The sequence below is a fragment of the Lagenorhynchus albirostris genome, chromosome 6 (assembly GCF_949774975.1).
Source record: "Lagenorhynchus albirostris chromosome 6, mLagAlb1.1, whole genome shotgun sequence".
Classification (NCBI taxonomy): Eukaryota; Metazoa; Chordata; class Mammalia; order Artiodactyla; family Delphinidae; genus Lagenorhynchus; species Lagenorhynchus albirostris.
The window spans coordinates 115,183,922-115,194,506 of NC_083100.1; the positions used below are offsets into that span (position 1 = coordinate 115,183,922).

At 46.5% G+C, this 10,585-nt stretch overlaps 1 non-coding gene across 1 annotated transcript; it reads left to right on the forward strand.

Moving 5' to 3' along the window:
- Positions 1-10,017: 10,017 nt before the first annotated feature.
- On the forward strand, positions 10,018-10,090 carry TRNAG-CCC (transfer RNA glycine (anticodon CCC)). Its single transcript has one exon. It is a non-coding gene; the product is annotated as a tRNA-Gly (tRNA).
- The last annotated feature ends 495 nt before the right edge of the window (positions 10,091-10,585 follow it).

Genomic DNA, 10,585 nt, shown 5'->3' on the forward strand with positions numbered 1-10,585 from the left:
GCAGGAGGCAGCAAGCCAGAGTTCATTTGTTTCTGAATTAGAAGACCAAATCCTGACTTTAAATAATCAGAATAAATTTCACGTAGTGAAGGTCTTTCCAGCTCAAAGTCTTAAAACATGGCATCTGGAAAAGGGCCTTAGGCTACTGCTCCCAGGGTGGTACTGTGTTGTCATTAAACAGCCCACAGATAAGGGAGTTACTGCTCCCTGGTTATCAGGCTGCCAGGAGGTAAATGATGGAACCAAGTTGGATTTGAAACACTCTCAAAACAAAAACAAACCTTGCCTTGAGCTGTCAATGGCATTTTACTGAGAAGTAGGACCCAGACACTGCTGGTGTTGTTTACTGACGCCAAAAGGCAAAGGGTCAGGACTTTAAAAAGTCATTTTGGGGTCACCTCACATCAGGAGGCAACAGTGAACTGTTGCAAAAAATAAACAGAGTGGGGGCTTCCCTGGTGGCGCAGTGGTTGAGAGTCTGCCTGCCGATGCAGGGGACACGGGTCCGTGACCCGGTCCGGGAGGATCCCACATGCCGCAGAGCAACTAAGCCTGTGCGCCACAACTACTGAGCCTGCGTGCCACAACTACTGAAGCCTGCGTGCCTAGAGTCCGAGCTCTGCAACAAGAGAAGCCAGTGCACCACAACGAAGAGTAGCCCCCGCTCGTCGCAACTACAGAAAGCCCACGTGCAGCAACGAAGACCCAACAACGAAGACCCAATGCAGCCATAAATAAACTTACTTTTAAAAAACGAGAGAGAATGGAATCAGACTGCATGGTTTCAAATTCCAGTCCTGCCACGAATACCTGTGACCCGAGGGCAAGTTCGTATGTCAGTAAAATGGGGATTGTAGCAGTCCCTAACTCAGAGTTGTTATGAGATTTAAATAAGTTTATACATATAAAGCTATGATAAGGTTATCACGTCAAAAAATGCTGCGTAACTGTGAGCCTCATTAGTAGGGTGTTGAATAAGCATGAAATTAGCCTGCACACCAAACATATACATTCTTTTGGATGTGCACCTTGGATTGGCAATGCATTCGTGCACCAAAGGCATTTACCAGCCTGTGGCAATGAAATAAGATTTCGCAGGATATATTGATAGGTGTTACAGATTTCATTTGTCCCATTTTCCAGACTGACATGAGTCTGGTCTTGGTAGGAGATACAAAGTCTGCCTCTGTGCTCTGGCCTCCACAAAAGTGCCTGTCTCCTGTGTATCCTCCACGAGATAAATCCGTTTGGACACTTAAAAGAGATGATGAATACTTACCTGATTAAAATAAATCTTTATCTGTATATACAAATGTCTACGTATTTCAGAAATGTGTAGTTTAAATAAACTGATTAGACTCACAGTATTTTGTTTGTGGTAGAGTTAAACCATGTTACTCTGAGAAGATGTGTTTTTAGACTTTGTATGTCACTTGGGTACACAATTCATCAAAAAGTTTCTAAGCTTCTACTAGCATTATTGGTGGAATAAATGAAACCAAGTTGGAAAGCTCAAGTCACACATCCATTTATCTTATAAATACTTTTAATGTCTAGCCTGTACTGAGAATTTTGTACTGGTTTTTATTGAGAGATACGCATGTAGAATGCGAGACTCTTAAGTGTAGAGCTCGGCGAATTCTTCCATTAGTGTACATGTGTGTAACCGCCATACAAATTAAGACGTAGAAATTTCCAGCAGCCCAGAATGCTTCCATGAGCCTCCGCCCAGGTATTAATCTCTCTTCAAAAGATAACCATTATTCTGACTGCTACCATCATGGAGTAGTTTTGCTTGCTCATGAATGTCAGAGAAATGGCCTCGTACAGTATGGATTCTTTTGTGTCTAGTTTCTTTTGCTCAACATTTTGTGCTAGGAATTCATCCCTTTGGTTCTGTGCAACTATAGTTCACTATTTTTCTTTGCTGCGTAGACTACTATGCCATTCAATACATATTGAATGAATATACCACAATTTGCCTCTCCAGCATTATGTTAAAACAATCTTGTCCCCTTCTCCAAGTCTAGCGATTTAAGATTTTTTACAAAATCTCCTGGGTTTTTTTTTTTTCTTTTTTTTGGCAACCTCAGTGTAGTCCATCCTCAAATGGCAAATCCTAAAAATGGCTATTGTATCCGTCAGGACCCAGTCGGGAAGGAGGTAAGTCAGCAATACATCTTCACTTGTCTAGCCTCGGCGTTAGGTCACCTCTCCTCACTGTCGTCATCATGCCAGCAGAGAACTTAATCTTCCTGACATTCCACAGAACATCACACAGATCCATTACAGTCATGACATCTTGCTGCACAGACTGAGGAGCAGGAAGTGGCAAGTAACTCAGATGCATTAGAAACTCACATGGGCTCCAGGAGGTAGGAAGTAACCCCTAATCCCGGTAATGAGTATCCTATCAATTAAGAACCAGGAACTAGAAACTTTCCTTTGAAATGCTATAGGCGTTTCAAACCAAAGGGATGGGCCACCACCAGCTGGTGCTGGATTGAGAGACTGTTGCAGCTGGTGCTCAGGCCTTTGACGGTACCTTAAGATGAGAAGGGACGCTCAACTCCCCTGCCACCTTCCGGTCTCCCACCAGCGCCTCCCACTGGCAGAACCTGAAAAGAAATCAGATGGCAAGGGCGTCTGGGAAATGTAGTTTATAGACTCCAGTCCTATTATCTCAGAACAGAACAGAGAAAGGCAGGCTTGGCCTGAGCAATAATAGGTAAATAATGGTACAGCCATCGCTTCAACTTTTCACCAAAATAAGACTGCCCTCTGGTTTTTCTGAGAATATGCTAATAGCAGTTCCTTCAGGTTTGTGTTGAAACCTTCGACCTCTGGGGCCTTATCCCAATAATGCTGAAAGCTGGCACTGTCCTGAACTGTCTAGCACCTTGGGGCTTGCTGACTTTCCTGAACTTCTAGCTCCTAAAGCTGCAGTGCTTAGGTACACAGGAGGGGAAGGAAAGGGCCAGAGGTCAGATATACTTTCCCTTCTTCTCCCTGAGGTCAGTGGGACACATTCCAAAAGTCAATGCCTTACAAATGTTACGAGGAGTCTCTTAATATAATTACTTAGTGTTTCTCAGAGATGGAAACAAATGAGAGCAGTTGACGACTACCACCTTTTTTTCCTTCACTGTTCTGTTGGGAGATCTTTACGTGCAGACGTGATGGGGGAAAATGAGACTGAATAAACAGTTAACATCTAACCAATACAAAAGTAGAGGTAGGAGACGGGGACCCAGAAGGAAGGAGCTGGTGAGAAGCCACAAGCCCAGAGACTGATTCGTGCTCAGGAAGATTGCAATTAGCTTGGGGTTTGCTCAGGGAAAACAGAAGTAACCACGTTGAACGGAAATCACTGAACAGACACAGAGGGACAGAAAACATTCAGTCACTGAGGGTGCACACCACGGCAGAGTAAAAGCAGCTCAGCATGCCTGAAAGCATCATGAATCCTAGCTCGCTGACCCTTGTCCCTCGCTGCCCAGCAGAATTCATGCAGCCTTTCCAGCTGAAGCCATGCAGCTGGTGTGTTGAACATGTCAAAGCATGAAGTACCACATCGCTACGGCACTGGGCACAAATGTGTCCATCCAAAAGAGTGGATACGTGGTGAATTTCAAAGGTCATAAATATTTTCTTACTTCTCAGGGCATGGATCTTAACTGATGAAGAAACAGTTCCTAAGCTTTAGAGCCTCAGGACCCTAGCACACGTTTCTCCAGAGAAAGAGAGAGCCCAGACATCTCAATGAGTGATTATTTTTCTTCCAAATTACACAAAGCTGTAGGAAGGAGGATGCAGGGAGAACAGCAAAGGAGGCCAAGGATGGGGAGGGGAACAGAGCATCTCTGCTCAGGGAGATGTGTGCACAAGTGGGCACACCCCGGACCCACCTACTCCCTGTGTTGGTTGGGAGTGAATACGGTATTTCCAACCTCTAAACACAGACGTATTTTTGACTCCGCACCTTGACAGGACAGCAATAGCGCAGCTTCTGCCAGCAACCCGATTTAGATACAAAATCTCCTCTACATATTCCTATCTCTTGCCTACTCAGAGAGAGGGCTTCAAAACCCCCCATCAGAACTGAGTTTTCCCCTACATGTGGACTCTAAAAACAAACAAAAAAGCTCATAGAAAAATAGATCAGACTTGTGATTACCAGAGACAGGAGCGTGGGAGGAGGGAGAATTGGAGGAATGTGGTCAAAAAGCACAAACTGGGCTTCCCTGGTGGCGCAGTGGTTGAGAGTCCGCCTGCCGATGCAGGGGACACGGGTTCGTGCCTCGATCCAGAAGGATCCCACATGCTGCGGAGCGGCTGGGCCCGTGAGCCATGGCCGCTGAGCCTGCGCGTCCAGAGCCTGTGCTCTGCAACGGGAGAGGCCACAGCAGTGAGAGGCCTGCGTACCACACACACACACACACAAAAATCACAAACTTCCAGCTATAAGATACATAGTATTGGGGATATAATATACAACATGATGACTATAGTCAACGCTATATGTATGTATGATATAAAGGAACATCATTAAGAGTAAGTCCTAAGAGTTCTCATCACAAAGAGAATTTCTTTTCTTTTTTCTTTTCTTTTATTGTATCTATATGAGATGATGAATGTTAGCTGAACCTATCGTGGTAGTCATTTCACAATATATGTAAATCCAACCGTCACGCAGTACACCTTAAACGAATACAGTGATGTATGTCCATTATTTGTCAATAAAACTGGAAGAAAAAAGAAAGAGAGAGACTGTGGTATTGGCTGAGGGACCAACACATAGATTACAGAACAGGGAAGACAGAGACAGGCTACTGGCTACCCAGTATGGCCAACTGGCTTCTGATGAAAAAGTGAGAAAGCAGTTCAGTGGAGGAAAACAGAGTCTTTTCAACAAATGGTGATGGAGCAATTAGATATCCTTAGGCAAACAAAACAAAACAAAAAAATATGAAAAGAAAAAGAAAAAAGAATCTGGCTTCACGTCACAACTTGTACCTGATATTAACTCAAAATGGATCAAAGGCTTTAAAGTGTAAAACGCTAAAACTTTTAGAAGAAGCAAACAGCAGAAAATCTTCAAGATCTAAGGCTTGGTGAACAGTTCTCAGACATGAAAACCAGAAACATCATCCGTAAAAGAAAAAAATGATAAGCTGGTTTCATAGAAACATTGTCTCCGTGAAAAACCGCCTCTAAGAGGATAAAAAGACAAGCTACAGAATGGGAGAAAATATTTGCAGACCACATATCCAATAAAGGACTCATACCTAGAATATATAAAGAATTCCCAAAACTTCACTGTAAAAAACATACACTCCAATTAGGAAATGGGCAAAATGTATGAATAAACTTTTCACTGAAGAGGATATACGGAAGGAAAATAAGCACGTGAAAAGATGGTCAGTATCACTGGCCACTGGGCAAATTAAGACCACACTGGCCGCGGCATGTGGGATCTCAGTCCCCAGACAGGGATCTCACCCTTGCCCCCTGTGGTGGAAGCATCTTAACCACTGGACCGCCAGCAAAGTCCCCACGCTGGGATGTTCTTACACACCTATCAGAAGAGCTGAAATAAAAAGTAGCGCATATACAAAATGCCGGTGAGGATGCAGAGACACTCAGTTCCTCATACAGTGTTGATGGCAATGTAAAATGGTACGACCACTTTGGAAATAGTTCAGCAGTTTCTTGAAAGCTAAACATATACTTACCATATGATCTGACAATTGCAGCAGTAGACATTTATCCTAGAGATGTAAAAAGTTATGTCCTGGGCTTCCCTGGTGGTGCAGTGGTTGAGAGTCCGCCTGCCGATGCAGGGGACACGGGTTCGTGCCCCGGTCCGGGAAGATCCCATATGCCGCGGAGCAGCTGGGCCCGTGAGCCATGGCCGCTGAGCCTGCGCGTCTGGAGCCTGTGCTCCGCAACGGGAGAGGCCACAACAGTGAGAGGCCCGCGTACCGCAAAAAAAAAAAAGTTATGTCCTCACAAAAACCCTTATTCTATTGTCATAGCAGCTTTATTTGTACTAGCCTAAATCTCGAATACTGCTCAGTCGTAAAAGTGAACAAACTCTGGCTGACCAGCCCTGCCCAGAGGGAGCTTGAGGCTCAGGACCTGGGGGCCGTGGGCTCTGAGACCTCAAGGAGCACACCTCTACCATGCTTCAGCCCAGCCTTCAGGTCGGCTCAGCTTTCAGCTTCACGGCAAGGTCAGGATGCAGCCAGGCCTGGCATCTCATCCTCCTTGTCCCAGGGAGTGGTCAGGCCTGACCCCATGATCTAATTCAGGCCAAAGACAGTTGCCGAGCAAGATTGGCGGCTTGCCTTTCTCCTGGCACTGCCGGCTGGGGTCTTGCCGCCTTGTCGCTTATGACCTGGAGGAGCTGGGAAGACACCAGGCTGATTGTACCATCTGAGCCTAAGACACAGTCCATGCCTGGAGGTAAAGCTGCCCCCAGGCTCATCACTTATGTGCGCCAATAAATGAGGTCTTCTATTGAAAGAATAGGCATAATATAAAGTGACCCTGGAACAGGTCACATGGCATGAGACAACAAAAATGCCTCTGCCTGAATGCGAGAGTAGCTGAAATCCTCAAGTCTACAGGAAAGAGGAGTATGTTAGGGAAGAATTATTGTGCATCCCCTGAGCTCCATCTTCCATCCTCACAAAAACGGAAGATCCTAAAGAAATCAGAAGATTTTTGCAGGGGCTGTCACCCAGTTTTCTGACCCTGTTTTGTATCAGTCTCACTAAGGAATAAATTTCCAGTTCCATCAGTGGAGCCAGGATTGGCTCTAAAGAGTAAAGACTCAAAAGACGGGTAACAAATAGGCAAGGTGTAATGCCTCCTCCGTCCCCGAGAGCCAAGACTGGGGTGTGTATGTGGGGTGTTGCTGACTCAGGAGAGGCCACAGTTTCTCACACTCCAGACTTCGCCGGAGAAGCGACATGAATGTGGTTTTAGCAGCTTCGAGGAAACTGGTCCTTCTTTGTTAGCCTTCACTTCTCTCAGCTGGTGCCGAGGAAACGTCAGGCTCCAGAGGCCTGGTTATCGTTCCTGTCTATCCGAGGGGCTGGCCATTGCACCCTCCCTGGGACAGGTCCACGGGAGGGTGCAACGTCCCCCTGATTTTTTTTTTTTTCGGTACGCGGGACTCTCACCGCCGCGGCCTCTCCCGTTGCGGAGCACAGGCTCTGCAGCCAAGGCTCACGGGCCCAGCCGCTCTGCAGCATACGGGATCCTCCCGGACTGGGGCACGAACCCGCGTCTCCCGCATCGGCAGGCGGACTCCCAACCACTGTGCCACTAGGGAAGCCCCTGATTTTTTTTTTTAATTTTCAATTTTATTTGTTTATTTTTTGGACGCGCTGCGAGGCTTGCAGGATGTTAATTCCCAGACCAGGGATCGAACCCGCGCCCTCGGCAGTGAAAACGCAGAGTCCTAACCTCTGGACCGCCAGGGAATTCCTGAGCTGAGCCTGATTTTTAGCAAGAAGAGTGGGACATTGAGGAGATGGGGCCCAGGTAAGGCACAAGTAACCCACCAATCCTCTGATCTCAAAATCAATCCACCTGCCCCACAGGAAACTTCGTACTGGTCCCAAATTTCACACTACAGTATTATAACAAGCTGTATTAGCCAACTTTATCATTAGGACCCAGAGACTTCAACAATTTGGGCAGAAAATTACTCCCAAATTCTCATCACAAAGTGACACTCTTTGTGAGATATTTCAGGAACCTTGGCAGGAAGCAGGAACTGCCTCAAGATATCTGAACTAAACACCTTTTCAAATAATTGTGAAGGAAGTGAGGTTTAAAAATAAATTACAATAGAAGAGGTGCTATAGACTGAATGTTTGCGTCCCTCCAAAATCTGTTCGTGGAAGCTCTGCATCCCTTCTCCCACGCCTTGCCCTCTGCAACTCTTCCATTGGCTGTTCCTGAGATGTATCCTTTATAATAAGCCAGTAACCATGAGTAAAGTGTTTTCCTGAGTTCTGTGAGTCATTCTAGTGAGTATTGAAACTGAGGAGGGGCTGGGGGTACCCCTGATCTGTAGCTGGTCTGTCAGAAGTAGGGGTGGCTCTCCAGGACCTGCAATTGGCGTCTGAAGCGGGGGCTGGGTTAGGTCTCGTGGAACTGACTTCTTAAACCAGCGGGGTCTGCCGCTAACCTGGGTAGTTAGGGTCAGAACTGGATTGACTTGAAGTGTTGGACATCTAGTTGGTGTCAGAGAGTGTCTGACGGTTGGTTTCAGAACCACAGGTACACGTGGCCTTTTCTCTGGCTCCAAAAGGAGACATCTGTGGGGAAGGAGCCTGGGCGGGCAGGCCTACTCATGTATCTAGTGCATATCAGATGCTTGGTACCTGTAGAAGAAATGTTGATTTAAAATAAGTATTGCTGAAATGCCTTGCAATGTGGGACATTCGGGGTATTCTAGTAAAAGTTGTAGGGGACTTCCCTGGTGGTCCAGTGGTTGAGAATCTGCCTGCCAATGTGGGAGATGCAGGTTTGGTCCCTGGTCAGGGAACTGGGATCCCACGTGCCGCAGGACAACTAGGCCTGAGCACCGCAACTACTGAGCCTGCGCACTCCAGAGCCCATGCGCCACAACTAGGGAGCCCACGTGTCACAACGAAGGATCCTGTGTGCCTCAACTAAGACCCCACGCAGCCAAATACATTAAATAATTTATTTAAAGAAAAGGTGTAGGACATTTACCAAAGGTTCTGATTTAAAATTATGATCTGTGCCTTTCACTTTGAACTTAGTCCCATGTGACAGGCGAGGCCTGGCTTATCAATTTCATTCTGAGTTTATAGAATATAAAACCTGTATTTAAAAAAAATGCTTTTTCATTAATTATTTGCAACCTTCTCCAAATCAGATACAAAAGTCTTCATGTGAGGGGATTCCCTGGAGGTCCAGTGGTTAGGGCTCTGAGCTTCCACTGCTGGGTGCCCGGGTTCAGTCCCTGGTTGGGAACTAAGATGCCGCAAGCCGCACAGCGCGGCCAGAGAAAACAAAAAGTCATCAGGTTTCCCTGGTGGTGCAGTGGTTAAGAATCCACCTGCCAATGCAGGGGACACGGGTTCGAGCCCTGGTCTGGGAAGATCCCACATGCCGTGAAGCAACTAAGCCCGTGTGTCACAACTACTGAGCCTGCGCTCTAGAGCCCACGAGCCACAACTACCGAGCCTGCGTGCCACAGCTGCTGGGGCCCGCATGCTTAGAGTCCGCGCTCCACAACAAGAGAAACCACCACAATGAGAAGCCCGTGCAGCACACGAAGAGTAGCCCCCGCTCGCCACAACTAGAGGAAACCCACGTGCAGCAATGAAGATCCAATGCAGTGAAAAATGAATAAACAAATAAATTTATTAAAAAAAAATCCTCATGTGAGCTGCATAAAGATACATGTGTTAACCAGAGAGAGGGTGGATGGGCAGGAGGGAGGAAGGGAAGACACACTGTTTTGTTTCTTGATCAGCTGTGATCACACAGGTGTGTTCATTTTGTGAAAGTCCACTGGGCTGTTTACTTAGGATTTATGTACTTTTCTGTATGGGCTTGTTACTTAAAAAATAAATGAGGGACTTCACTGGTGGCGCAGTGGTTAAGAATCCACCTGCCCAGGCAGGGGACATGGGTTCAAGCCCTGGTCCAGGAAGATCCAGCAAGCCGCGGAGCAACTAGGCCGGTGTGCCACAACTACTGAGCCTGCGCTCTAGAGGCCGCGTGCCGCAACTACTGAGCCCACGTGCTGCAACTACTGAAGCCCACACGCCTAGAGCCCGTGCTCCACAACAAGAGAAGCCACCGCAATGAGAAGCCCACGCACTGCAACGAAGAGTAGTCCCCTCTCGCCGCAACTAGAGAGAGACCGTGCGCAGCAATGAAGACCCAATGCAGCCAAAAATAAATAAATAAAATAAATAAATTTATTTAAAAAATACACTTTAAAAACAAATGACAGGGTCTTCCCTGGTGGTCCAGTGGGTAAGACTCTGCACTCCCAATGCAGGGGGCCCAGGTTCGAGCCCTGGTCGGGGAACTAAATCCCGCACGCATGCCACAACTAAGAAGTCCGCATGCCCCAACTAAAGATCCCCCATGCCGCAACAAAGGTCCCATGTGCCACAACTAAGACCTGGCGCAGCCAAAATAAATAAATAAATAAATTTAAAAAATTGACACTATTCAAATAAAAAGTTCAAATCCTCTCAGAACGGTGAGGATTAAGAGATCACATATGTAAGGCACCTGACAGTTTTTAGCACACAGGACATACTCGTTAGAGCTTATGTGTCAGCTCTGCTCATTAGATGAAAGGCCAGGTGAATATGCAAATGACCAAAGTGGGTAAGGAATGGATCACCAGTCCATGACAAAGAGTAAGATGTTCACAGAGCAAAGTGCACAGATTTGTGGTTTGCATTTAGTTCCTCCACCTACCAAGCAGGTCACTTTACCTCTCTGAGCCTTAGCTTTCTCATCTGATTAATAACTGCTCAACAGGTGATTTGCCACGGTTAAATGACCTACACAA